Below are 13,418 nucleotides of genomic sequence, written 5' to 3' on the forward strand. Positions count from 1 at the left end.
TTCTTTAAAACTATAACATGTTGTACTCTTGGTCTGAACTCTGTGGAGGAGGCTGTACTGTAGATTGGACAGTGCCTTGTGATCAATCAATGACTCAGCAGGAATGGTGCTGGAATGTACAGTATCAGTCAAAAGTTTGGATACACCTACTCATTTAAGTGTTTTTCTTTATTTTTACTATTTTCGACATTGTAGAACAGTGAAGACATCAAAACTATGAAATAACACATATGGAATCATGTAGTAACCAAAAAAGTGTTTAAACAAATCAAAACGGTAGTAGGCTTAATTACCAACAACGACGTGACAGCCTACAGGGAGGAGGTGAGGGCTCTTGGAAGTGTGGTGTCAGGAATATACCCTCTTACTCAACGTCAACAAAACAAAGGAGATGATCGTGGACTTCAGGAAACAGCAGAGGGAGCACCCCCCTATCCACATCGACGGGACAGCAGTGGAGAAAGTGGAAAGTTAAGTTCCTTGACGTATATATCACTGACAAACTGAAATGGTTCACCCACACATACAGGGTGGTGAAGAAGGCGAAACAGAGCCTCTTCAACCTCAGGAGGCTGAAGAAATTTGGCTTGTCACCTAAAACCCTCACAAACTTTTACAGATGGACAATTGAGAGCATCCTGTCGGGCTGTATCACCGCCTGGTACGGCAACTGCAGTGCCCACAACTGCAGGGCTCTCCAGAGGGTGGTGCGGTCTGCACAACACATCACCGGGGGCAAACTACCTGCCCTCCAGGACAGCTACAGCACCCGATGTCACAGGAAGGCCAAAAAGATCATCAAGGACAACAACCACCCGAGCCACTGCCTGTTCACCCCGCAACCATGCAGAAGGAGAGGTCAGTACAGGTGCATCAAAGCTGGGACCGAGAGACTGAAAAACAGCTTTCACTACTGTTAAACAGCCATCACTAGCACAGAGAGGCTGCTGCCTACATACAGACTTGAAATCATTGGCCACTTTAATAAATGGAACACTAGTCACTTTAATAATGCCACTTTAATTTTACATATCTGGCATTACTCATCTCATATGTATATACTGTATTCTATACTATCTATTGTATCTTAGCCTATGCCACTCTGACATTGCTCATCCATATATTTATATTTATATATTCTTATTCCATTCCTGTACTTAGATTTGTGTGTATTAGATATTTGTTGTGGAATTGTTAGATATTACTTGTTAGATATTGCTGCACTGTCGGAACTAGAAGCACAAGCATTTCGCTACACTTGCAATAACATCTGCTAACCATGTGTATGTGACTGTCACGGTTGTCGTCTGGAATGGAGGACCAAAACGCAGCAGGAATGTGGATGCTCATCTTGATATTTATTTAAACCAAGAAAACACCAAAATAACAAACAACAAAGAATGAACGAGCAACAAAACAGTCTTGTAAGGCTCACACACGCAAAACAAGAAACAATCTCCCACAAACACTAAACCCAAACACATACCCATATATAGGACTCTCAATCAGAGGCAACGAGAAAGCACCTGCCTCCAAGAGTCCAACCCCCCATTAACCTAAACATAGAACTACAACTAACTAGACTAAACATAGAAATACGTTAACAAGGAACAGTGCCCAAAAACCCCGGAATACATAAATCAAATACCCTTCTACAAAAACACCACCCCGAACCACATAAAACAAATACCCTCTGCCACGTCCTGACCAAACTACAATAACAAATAACCCTTATACTGGTCAGGACGTGACAGTGACAATTACAATTTGATTTGAAGAGAAATTATAGATACAACGTATCGGTGCTCATCGGCCATTGGACATAAACATTACACAAGTTGTAATTCGCAAATTCACAAATAAGGAATCAGTGGCTAACCGCAGGCGTTGCAAAGCAATCACTATTTTACTTCCCCTGCCTGCTATTCGGTGGAGAGGGTGTGTGGTCCAAATCTGTGTTTAAGGGTCTTTTCCAAGCTTCAAAGGATAAACATTCACATGCAACACCATGGGGCAGAAAAGGTTGAATACATTGGCTATTCTGTCAATCAAGCATGACTTCTGCCGCGTTCAAAACAACTGGAAACTCGGAACTGGGAAATCTCAGACTTCAAGAAAAGAATGAGCTCCGACTGGGAAAATACGTTTTGAACGGTCATCCAAATCGGAGTTCCAAGTTGGGAACTCTGGCCTCTTTCTAGAGCTCCGACCTGAAGATCACTGACGTCATGATTCAACCTTGTTTTTTTCTGAGTTCCAAATTGTCTTGAAAGCACCATAAATCCAGAGAACAACAGACTTTGATGACAAAGTTTCATGACAAAATGTGGCCACAAGAAGGACCGGCGCGCCACATTCCTATTCAAGTAAGCACAGCACAACCATGTGAGTCCAAAAATGTATTGTATAATGCTGCATAAATTATGTGATATGCTAGAGAGATATGTATACTGTAGCTAAGAACGTAATACTAAGTGTATGTTGTGTAGTAAGCTGTTAGTAACCCATGTGCCTCACCCTAATAATTTGATCCCTTTCCCCCTCATAACTTAGCCTACTGTTCTGAGTTGGTGGTGCCCATTAAGCCTAAAGCCTGTTTTAGAGAAATGTCATCATTGAATATTGTAAGAGCTTTCATTTTCTGCTTATATGGCCCCTTTATTTATACTAAGGTTCTGACTTGGTTTACAGGGAGAATACTGTAAGAACGGCCCATGTTCTAAATTCTGTCGCTGTACATTTCAAAAGTGCTAAACAAATATTTATATTGACTATGTCCGTCTTAGCTCGCTCATTAATGTCTTAATCGAAATTACAGATTGCCTCTTATCTGCTCATCGTTCCATTATGCCCTAGTTTGAACATCTAAATTGTCAATAGAAACCACATTTGTTTAAACAATTCAGCCATATCAGCTATGTTTTTAAAAAAGGCAGTAAATGAGGCTGAATGAACTGTTTTGTTGCCAGACAAGGCTCCGCTGATAGCCAGGTGTTCACTCCATGGTGTGGAAAAGAACATTTATTTTGTAAATGTAGTGGCTTTGCTGGCATGCATAAAAAAATTATTGTTTGCCCCTCCAAAATGTACATGCTAAAATCGCCAATGTTTCTTCTAACTAGCTTGGTAAGCGATAGGTTTGTACTAGCTATGCTGATGATCATTAATGTTTTCACTGAGACTGGATTCCCCAATAGACATGCTATTCAGCTGCCCATGATTGCCTGAGCTTAGTGTAAGTAGATCCCATTGAAATAACACCGCTTCTAACAATGTGTTTGTAAACCAAATAAAATATTTTTTTAACTCGCTGTCACGACTTCCACCGAAGTCGACTCCTCTCCTTATTCGGGCGGCGTTCGGCAATCGACGTCACCTGCTTTCTAGCCATCGCCCCGGAGTTGGGAGGGGCTGCGTGTAGGAAGACTGAAGGAAGAGCCATCACGTGCACCATCTGTGGCCGCAGAGGGCACACTGCTGGTCGGTGCCGTGTCGCTTCTTCTGGGAGTCGAGGCAACAGGCAGGGCACTCTGGCGTCACCCCAGGTGAGTCTGCACCACACTCATCCAGAGTCCTCTGTTGACCACCTGTTTGTACCTATTTGTTTCCCTGATTTTTCCCCGCATAAGGCGCTCGTCGATTCAGGCACAGCTGGGAATTTTATCGACAGAGTGTTAGCCCTTAGTTTAGGGATCCCCATTATTCCTGTAGTTAGACATTTCCCGGTTCACGCGCTGGATAATCGACCATTAGGGTCCGGCCTAATCAGGGAAGCCACCATCTCCTTGGGCATGGTGATGCAGGGGGGTCACGAGGAGAGAATCAGTCTCTTCCTCATTGACTCTCCTGCGTTTCCTGTGGTACTAGGCCTTCCCTGGTTAGCTCAGCATAACCCCACTATCTCCTGGCAACAGAGGGCTCTCACGGGGTGGTTGCGAGAGTGCTCGGGGAGGTGTGTAGGGGTTTCCGTTGGTTCTACCATGGTGGAAAGTCCAGACCAGGTCTCCAGCGTGCGCATCCCCCCAGAATATGCCGATTTGGCTCTCGCCTTCTGTAAAAAGAAGGCGACTCAATTACCAACTCAGCGACGGGGGGATTGTGCGATAAATCTCCTGGTAGACGCTGCGCTTCCCAGGAGTCGTGTGTATCCCCTGTCGCAAGCGGAGACGGTGGCTATGGACACATATGTCTCTGAATCACTGCGTCAGGGGTAAATTCGGTCATCCACTTCACCCGCATCCTCGAGTTTATTTTTTGTGAAGAAGGAGGGAGGTCTACGCCTGTGCATTGACTATAGAGGTCTAAATCAAATCACAGTGAGGTACAGTTACCCGCTACCTCTTTTCGCCACAGCGATTGAGTCAATGCATGGGGCGCGCTTCTTCACGAAACTGGATCTCAGGAGTGCGTATAACCTGGTGCGTATCTGGGAGGGGGACGAGTGGAAGACAGCGTTTAGTACCACCTCAGGGCATTATGAGTACTTAGTCATGCCGCACGGGTTGATGAATGCTCCATTAGTTTTCCAATCCTTTGTAGACGAGATTTTCAGGGACCTGCACAGGCAGGGTGTAGTGGTGTATATCGATGACATTCTGATATACTCCGCTACACGCGCCGAGCATGTGTCCTTGGTACACAAGGTACTTGGACGACTGTTGGAGCATGACCTGTACGTCAAGGCCGAGAAATGCCTGTTCTTTCAGCTGGTCGTCTCCTTCCTAGGGTATCGCATTTCCACATCAGGGGTGAAGATGGAGAGTGACCGCATTGCAGCCGTGCGTAATTGGCCGACTCCCACCACGGTAAAGGAGGTGCAGCGATTTTTAGGGTTTGCCAATTACTACTGGAGATTTATCCATCTCTGGGGTTTTGGCCAGGTGGCTGTTCCCATTACCTCACTGCTAAAGGGGGGTCCCGTACGGTTGCAGTGGTTGGCTGAGGCGGACGGGGCTTTTGGGCAGCTAAGAGCTCTGTTTACTTCGGCTCCCGTGCTGGCCCATCCGGATCCCTCTTTGGCATTCATAGTGGAGGTGGACGCATCCGAGGCTGGGATAGGAGCCGTGCTCTCACAGCGCTCGGGTACGCCACCAAAACTCCTCCCCTGTGCTTTCTTCTCGAAGAAGCTCAGCCCAGTGGAGCGTAACTATGATGTGGGGGACCAGGAGCTGTTGGCTGTGGTTAAAGTGTTGAAGGCGTGGAGACATTGGCTTGAGGGGGCTAAACACCCTTTTCTCATCTGGACTGACCACCGCAACCTGGAGTACATCCGGGCAGCGAGGAGACTGAATCCTCGTCAGGCAAGGTGGGTCATGTTCATTACCCGTTTTATGTTTACCCTATCCTACAGACCAGGTTCCCAGAATACGAAGGCAGACGCACTGTCCCGGCTGTATGACACAGAGGAGCGGCCCATGAATCAGACGCCCATACTCCCGGCCTCTTGCCTGGTAGTGCCAGTTGTGTGGGAGCTGGACACGGACATTGAGCAGGCGTTGCGTACAGAGCCTGCTCCCCTACAGTGTCCTGTCGGGCGTATGTACCTTCCGTCTGCTGTCCGTGACCAGTTGATCTATTGGGCCCACACGTCACCCTCCTCTGGTCATCCGGGGATCGGCCGGACGGTGCGCTATCTGACTGGGAAGTACTGGTGGCCCACCTTGGCAAACGGTTTATGTTTCCTCCTGCTCGGTGTGTGCCCAGGGTAAGGCTCCGAGACACCTGCCCAAAGGTAAGCTACACCCCTTACCAGTTCCACAACGACCTTGTGCATTTACTTTTGCTATGTTCCGTGTTTTTGGCACATTATTGTTTTTATGTGCTGTCATTTTTGGAACGAAATTAAAGTGTGCCTGTTACACCGTGCTCTCCTGCACCTGACTTCGCCTCCCGTACACACCCTTGACACTCGCCTTCTTTTTCAGGTGCAAAACCCTTGTGTCCTGATTCAACAGACACCTCCCTTGTAAGTCATGTAAAGTTTCTCCCATTTCTCTTTTGCTCATTCTCCCTGTCGCTCACTCAAACTCACACACATGTGCAGTTGGAGAGAAGAGGAAGAGGTTTGCAAATTAACAATGCTTGTTGCTGGTATGATTATTCTATAACTTTTTAAAATATAATATTTTATTGTCTCTTTACTGTCTCTTTACACATTCTTAAATTTTTGCATTTACCTTTCTTTTTTAAGACTGCCAAGGTGTTCTCAGTTGGGGGAACCTCTGTCCGGGACAATGTCCTCAGGATTATGTAGCGGTGTTTATAAAAATGTTGTTTGAATATTTGAACAGGATTAAGCAAAACTTTAACATTTAGAGATTATTAAAAAAATTGTCATTATCTAACTACTGACTAATTTTGATATCCTCTTTCTTAAAATGCTTGAGGTTGAACTATTGTCCCACTTCAATACGAAGGGAGAGAGGAGCAATTTAGCAATTAAACACTGGATTGATAGATGTGCAGAAGATGAATGTGCAAGTAGAGATACTCGGGTGCGAAGGAGCAAAAAAAACAAAAAACAATATGGGGATGAGGTAGTTGGATGGGCTATTTACAGATGGGCTATGTACAGGTGCCATGATCTGTGAGCTGCTCTGACAGCTGATGCTTAAAGTTAGTGAGGGAGACATGAGTCTCCAGTTTCAGTGATTTTAGCAATTCGTTTTGAACCCTATGGCACCCCCATAGAGACTGCCAGAGGTCCGGACAACAAGCCCTCTGATTTGACACACTGAACTCTGTCTGAGAAGTAGTTGGTGAACCAGGTGAGGCAGTCATTTGAGAAACCAAGGCTGTTAAGTCTGCCGACATGAATGTGGTGATTGACAGAGTCGAAAGCCTTGGCCAGGCCGATGAATACAGCTGCACAGTATTGTCTTTTATCGATGGCGGTTATGATATCGTTTAGGACCTTAAGTGTGGCTGAGGTGCACCCATTACCAGCTCAGAAACCAGATTGCATAGCGGAGAAGGTACGCTGGGATTCGAAATGGTCGGTGATCTGTTTGTTAACTTGGCTTTCGAAGACCTTAGAAAGGCAGGGTAGGATAGATATAGGTCTGTAACCGTTTGGGTCTAGAGTGTCTCCCCCTTTGAAGGGTGGGATGACCGCGGCAGCTTTCCAATCTTTGGGGATCTCAGACGATACGAAATAGAGGTTAAACAGGCTAGTAATAGGGGTTGCAACAATTGCGGCGGATAATTTTAGAAAGAGAGGGTCCAGATTGTCTAGCCCAGCTGATTTGTAAGGGTCCAGATTTTGCAACTCTTTCAGATCATCAGCAATCTGGATTTGGGTGAAGGAGAAATGGGGGAGGCAATGAGATATTTTTTGTAGATTCTGTTCCAAGATATTTTTCTGTGCATTACTGTTCTGTCTTGCATATCCACATTATGCCAATCATAATGTAATTTATCCTCTATTTATGCTTACAGTAAGTGTCATAAAAAGCCAGGAAACTCAGGAGGCTGATGTGTTGCGGGCCCTCTGGAAAGTCCTAAAATGGTGGAGAAGGATTGAGAAGTATGTACTGTATATAAGCAAGTTGCTCTTTTCTGTAGACATCTCTAAGGTATAACTGTCACAAACTTCTTCATCTAGTACCATGGAAATACTTTTAGCCAGCTGAGTCCACAAAGTTTCTTCAGGAATGTCCTCTCTTCGTTGCAGATTTGACTCACTAATCAAGAGGGCCACCACGCTCCAGATCGCCTTCTGTGCCCAGAGGTCCTTCATGAGGATCTATCACATCACTCTTATTAATCATTAATAAAATAAAACAATGTGTCTTTCTATGCATATGTAATGTCTGTGGGTAAATTATGATACAATTAGTGTATGCAGATGTTCCAAAAAATGTGATGTAGATTTGTTTTTATCATTGCTTTATCTATTTTAAATGTAAGAATATGTTGCAGATTTTCTGCAACAATACGTTCTCAACAAAACCTTTTTTCAGGTCAGGTAGTGACTACTCTCTTCATTTGGAAGGGATGTAAATACAGCACTCATTTTGCTTTTATTAAAAAAAGGTAAGGACGTTACCCAGTGCTCTCACTATCGCCCTCTACCTTTTATAAACACAGATATTCAACTATTTTCTACAATTATTTTGTCACCTCTCGAAACATGCTTAACTAAATTGGTACAACTGGACCTGTTAAACTATTATCCTCAGATAACCTCCGTCATCTATTACATATCCTACATGCTTCATCAGAAACCAAAGCTCCTTGGGCAGTTCTATCCCTCAACGCAGAAAAAGCTTTTGATAGACTATAATGGTCATATCATTGATCGACGTTGGAACATATGGGACTTGGCATCAATATCATTAATATTATAAAAGTACTAAATGCCAGTGCCTCAGCCATAGTAATAACAGGCAATACCTGCTATTTTCCATTCAGAAGAACTAGAAGTAGCAGGCAAGTTCTCTGGCCAAAGCATTTCAACAATCGAAAGAAATTACACCAATATCTCTCAATTCTACAGATCACGTCATCTCATTAAAACAATATATCTTACTTTATCTAGAAAATGTATCTCAATCCCTCCGAAAGACTTTCATGATCATAGACAAATTCAGCTCCATCTCAAGTTATACAATGAATCTAACCAAATCAGCCTTGCTGCCTCTCAAGACCCCAATGGAGGACTCTATCTCTACTTATGGAATCCCAATCGTTTCCCATTTTAAATATTTGGGAATATATATATTTCCTTCCTTAAATATCCTAAAACCATTGCCAGAAACTTTCACAGTAGATGGACTAACGTCCCAGTTACTTTAACTGGCAGAATATCAATATATCATCCATTGTCAAAATTAATATATTGCCACAGCTGAATTTCTATAGTTCAATACTTCCCTAGTCTACCGCTTCTGGTTATCAGGGTAAAAAAATCCATAGTGCGGTTTTGAAATTTATATGGCAAGGTAAGCAATCTCGGATAAAATTGACAAAAAGAGAAAGACGTGGAAGGACTATCGGTACCAAATTTAAAGTTGTATTTCCAGCCACTAGTGTTTCGTCCCATCCTAAATTGGTTTAGACATGATTCTACCGCCCCCTGGCTGAGTATAAAGAGACATATGGTGTCTCCTATTGCCCTGGAAGAGGTGGTCTTCACCGATATATCCTTTGAACAATGTAAACTACGCGTTGGTCCTATTATTGCTCACACAATCTCTATCTGGCGCAAAATTTAAAAACAATGTACCTGGGAATCAAAATGGCATGCCCATACTCCAATATTTGACAATAATGCCTTGCGATCTGGAGGGTGGCCATTTGCATCCCTCCAATGGTCCAAATGTGGAACCCGTATTTACATTTAAGTAATTTAGCAGATGCTCATATCCAGAGCAACTAGGATTAAGTTCTTTGCTCAAGGGCACAACAGAATATTATTTACCTAGTCTGCTCAGTGATTCAAACCAATGACCTTTTCATTACTGGCCCAATGCTCTACGCCTGGCTATCTGCCTGCCGTATCCTCGCTGATATCATGGGCAGTAAAGGTTTGAGAACATTCCAAGATTTGAAAGACATATACACAATTCCTTTTTTCAATACTTACAATTTAATGTAGGTCAGCTATGCTGGCCTATGGAGTCCCTTGGGAAACATAACTACTAAATAATCCAGTGATGGGATTTATAAATAAATGATCTGGGCTCCAGAAAAAAGGACTTCTCAGTAATATACAAACAACTTTTGGAAAGCTCATATTCTGAGCTAGCCATTAAAAAGTATGGTCCACAGATCTAAGTGAATATGAACAACCCTTTAACTGGAACAAAATATGGAAAAATATGACCTTGGCATCACGTAGTCCAAACCATCAACTTTGTTCACAAACAAACCTGTCCCACCGCTCATTGACTCGGTGCTGGTACCCCCTGTATATAGCCTCATTAGTGTTATTTTATTGTGTTACTTATATATATTTATATTCGATTTTTTTAAACTTTGGTTTATTTAGTAAATATTTTCTTAAGTCTTATTTTTCTTAAAACTGCATTGTTGGTTAAGGGCTTGAATGGGTGGGGTTGGGGGTGGAGGCTAACCTCTTTTTTCCTCTCTGTGTATTGTTACTTTTTGGCTCTGTGATGCATTCAATTATATTAATTTCTGTATTGTGCATGTAGCCCCCCAACAGAAACAATTTAGAAAAGAAGCTAATAAAGATTTGGTCACAAAATAATATGTTGCTGATTTTAACTTTAATTGGTGCCTATAGAAACAAATAGAACCGTAATGAACAATGTTTTCAATATCCAACTTTATCATCTGCAATACTTTATACAGTAGGTAATACTCTACAGTCTGGAGGTCACTACCAGGTTATCATGAGGTCTTAAATCAATCAAATGTATTTATAAAGCCCTTTTTACATCAGCCGATGTCACAAAGTGCCATACAAAAACCCAGCCGAAAACCCCAAACAGCAAGCAATGCAGATGTAGAAGCACGGTAGCTAGGAAAAACTTGCTAGAAAGGTAGGAACCTAGGAAGAAACCAGGCTCTGAGGGGTGGCCAGTCCTCTTCTGGCTGTGCCGGTTGGAGATTATAACAGTACATGGCCAATATGTTCAAACGTTCATAACGACCTGCAGGGTCAAATAATGATCACAGTGGTTGTAGAGAGTGCAACAAGTCAGCACCTCAGGAGTAAATGTCAGTTGGCTTTTCATGGCTGAGCATTCAATAGTTAAGAGACAGCAGGTGCGGTAGGTGCAGGCAGAACAGTTGAAACTGGAGCAGCAGCACGACCAGGTGGACTGGGGACTGCAAGGAGTCATCAGTCCAGGTAGTCCTGAGGCATGGTCCTAGAGAGAAAGAGAATTAGAGGGAGCATACTTAAATTCACACAGGACACCGGATAAGACAGGAGAAAAACTCCAGATAACAGACTGACCCTAGCCCCCCGACAAAAACTATTGCACCATAAATACTGGAGGCTGACACACTGTGGCCCCGTCCGACGATACCCCCGGACAGGACCAACCAGGCAAAATATAATCCCCCCCCCCCCACTTTGCCAAAGCACAGCCCCCACACCACTAGAGGGATATCTTCAAACCACCAATTTACTATCCTGAGACAAGGCCGAGTATAGCCTACGGAGATCTCCCCCAAGGCACGAACCCGAGGGGGGCGCCAACCCGGACAGGAAGATCACGTCAGTGACTCAACCTACTCAAGTGACGCACCCACCCCCATCCCAAAGCACTCACAGGCGGCCCAGTCCTCGCCCAGCAGTCCCTCCCAGCTGCAGTCAGAGCAGGAGACGTTCACCCCTCTGTGTCCAGACTGCAAATGAATCGCGCATGCGGGAAGCCGCCGCTGGCTGATCCCGCCCTGGCTTACATTCAGGGCGGGATTTAAATGTAAAATGTTCTTTGTCTAAAATAAATCACTGCACAAAAATAAATCGCTGCATTTGACTCACACAGCCTCAGTCACTTAGTCACCTTGTCCACTGTGTGTGTGCCTCTCTGTGACATAAGCTAAACATCTAGCTGGCTAGCTCATCATGTCTCAGTCTAAACAGTACACTCAAAAACACAGAAAGGAGTGGGAATCAAACCCTGAATTCAAAGGCTGGTTGAAGCCGTTTATTGGAGATAATATACGGGCATACTGCCTGTATTGTCAGGCTGATTTCTACGCCAAACTTAGTGATGTAAAAAAACACATGACAACTCAAAAACATACTCAAAAGGCAAAGCCTTATAACAGTTCCACCCAAAACATGCTGCCATTTTTTGCTGAGGCCACCATGGCACTAGCTATCGCTGAACACTGTTCCATGCTGGCATGTGATCACAATGGAGAAGCATGTAGAGCTGCTTTCTCAGACTCCACTGCTGCTACCCACTTCAAAATGCACAGGACAAAGTGCACATACATGATTAATGGTGTTCTAGCATCATACTTTATGAAAAAGTTGGTCGCAGATGTGGGTAACCAGCATTTCAGCCTCCTCCTCGATGAGTCCACGGATGTAAGTACCTGGGGGTTGTGATAAGGTACTTTAGTGGCACCAAGAAGACAATTGTATCAACATTTCTGGGGCTTGTTGAGTTGGAGGGAGGAGATGCCAAATCCATAGCACGTGCTGTTGTGGCTTTCCTCGAGAAGTGTTGTCTTAAAAAAGAAAAACTCCTGGGGATAGGGACTGACAATGCCTCTGTTATGACTGAGATTAACAATGTGCTGAAGGAGGTGTATGGCCTCAAATATCTGGTTCTTATTCACTGTGTGTGCCACTCTCTGCAGCTTCCTTATTTGTAGTTCTAAACATATTTAGGTTTTTTTTTTTACTCACTTTTTGTCTCTCCCACGACGTTATTCCTCTCTCCTACAGCGTCCATCACAATTACATGCACAATTATGCAAATTAGGCGATGACTTTTAGGACAGCCAATAGCGACTTTCCTTACACGGAACCCAAACCGGCTGTGCGCGTGCGCCATTGTGCATACATTTATTTTGCCCCCCTACACAAAACGCGATCACGACACGCAGGTTTTAAATATCAAAACAAACTCTGAACCAATGACATTAATTTGGGGACAGGTCGAAAAGCATTAAACATGTATGGCAATTTAGCTTGCACTTGCTAGCTAGCTTGCTGTTGCTAGCTAATTTGTCCTGGGATAAACATTGAGTTGTTATTTTACCTGTAATGCACAAGCTCCTCTACTCCGCCAATTAATCCACAAATAAAACGGCCAATCGTTTCTAGTCATCTCTCCTCCTTCCAGGCTTTTTAATCTTTGAACTTATATGGTGATGGGCATCTAAACTTTCATAGTTCGTCTTTCAATCACCCACGTGGGTACCTGCTTCTATACACCAATGAGGAGATGGGAGAGGCAAGACTTTCAGCGCAATCTGCGTCGGAAATAGAAAGGAGTTCAATTTTAGCCCTTGGCATCGCAGACGCTCGTTTGCGCAATAATTGAATAACGTGGATTTCTACATTTATTTTGCGACGCACGCGACTTGTCCGGTCTGGTCAGCATGTTACTGAGGAGTTGGCAACACTGTTCCTTGGAACAGCATGGAAGAGCACTAGTAAGCCAGTGACTCAGCCCTCGTAATAGGGTTAGAGGCAGAGAATCCCAGGGGAGAAAGGGGAACCGGGCCAGGCAGAGACAACAAGGGCGGTTCGTAGCTCCAGTGCCTTCCGTTCACAAACCTGGGCCAGACTACACTCAATCATAGGACCTATTGAAGCGATGAGTCTTCAATAAGGACTTAAAGGTCGAGACCGAGTCTGCGTCTCTCACATGGACAGGCAGACCATTCCATAAAAATGAAGCTCTATAAGAGAAAGCCCTGCCCTACTACTTAGCTTCGGCTGGTGGAGGTCCTGCAGAACCATGTCCAGATAAAGCGTC

General features: G+C 44.1%; 1 long non-coding RNA gene across 1 annotated transcript; it reads right to left on the reverse strand.

Moving 5' to 3' along the window:
• Positions 1–10,213: 10,213 nt before the first annotated feature.
• LOC123726767 (uncharacterized) lies at positions 10,214–12,506 on the reverse strand. The gene is made up of 2 exons (XR_006758909.1): positions 11,948–12,506; positions 10,214–10,838 (listed from the first exon to the last, which is right to left on the reverse strand). It is a non-coding gene; the product is annotated as an uncharacterized lncRNA (long non-coding RNA).
• Positions 12,507–13,418: the final 912 nt, after the last annotated feature.

This window comes from Salmo salar, chromosome ssa14 (genome assembly GCF_905237065.1).
Source record: "Salmo salar chromosome ssa14, Ssal_v3.1, whole genome shotgun sequence".
Taxonomy (NCBI): domain Eukaryota; kingdom Metazoa; phylum Chordata; class Actinopteri; order Salmoniformes; family Salmonidae; genus Salmo; species Salmo salar.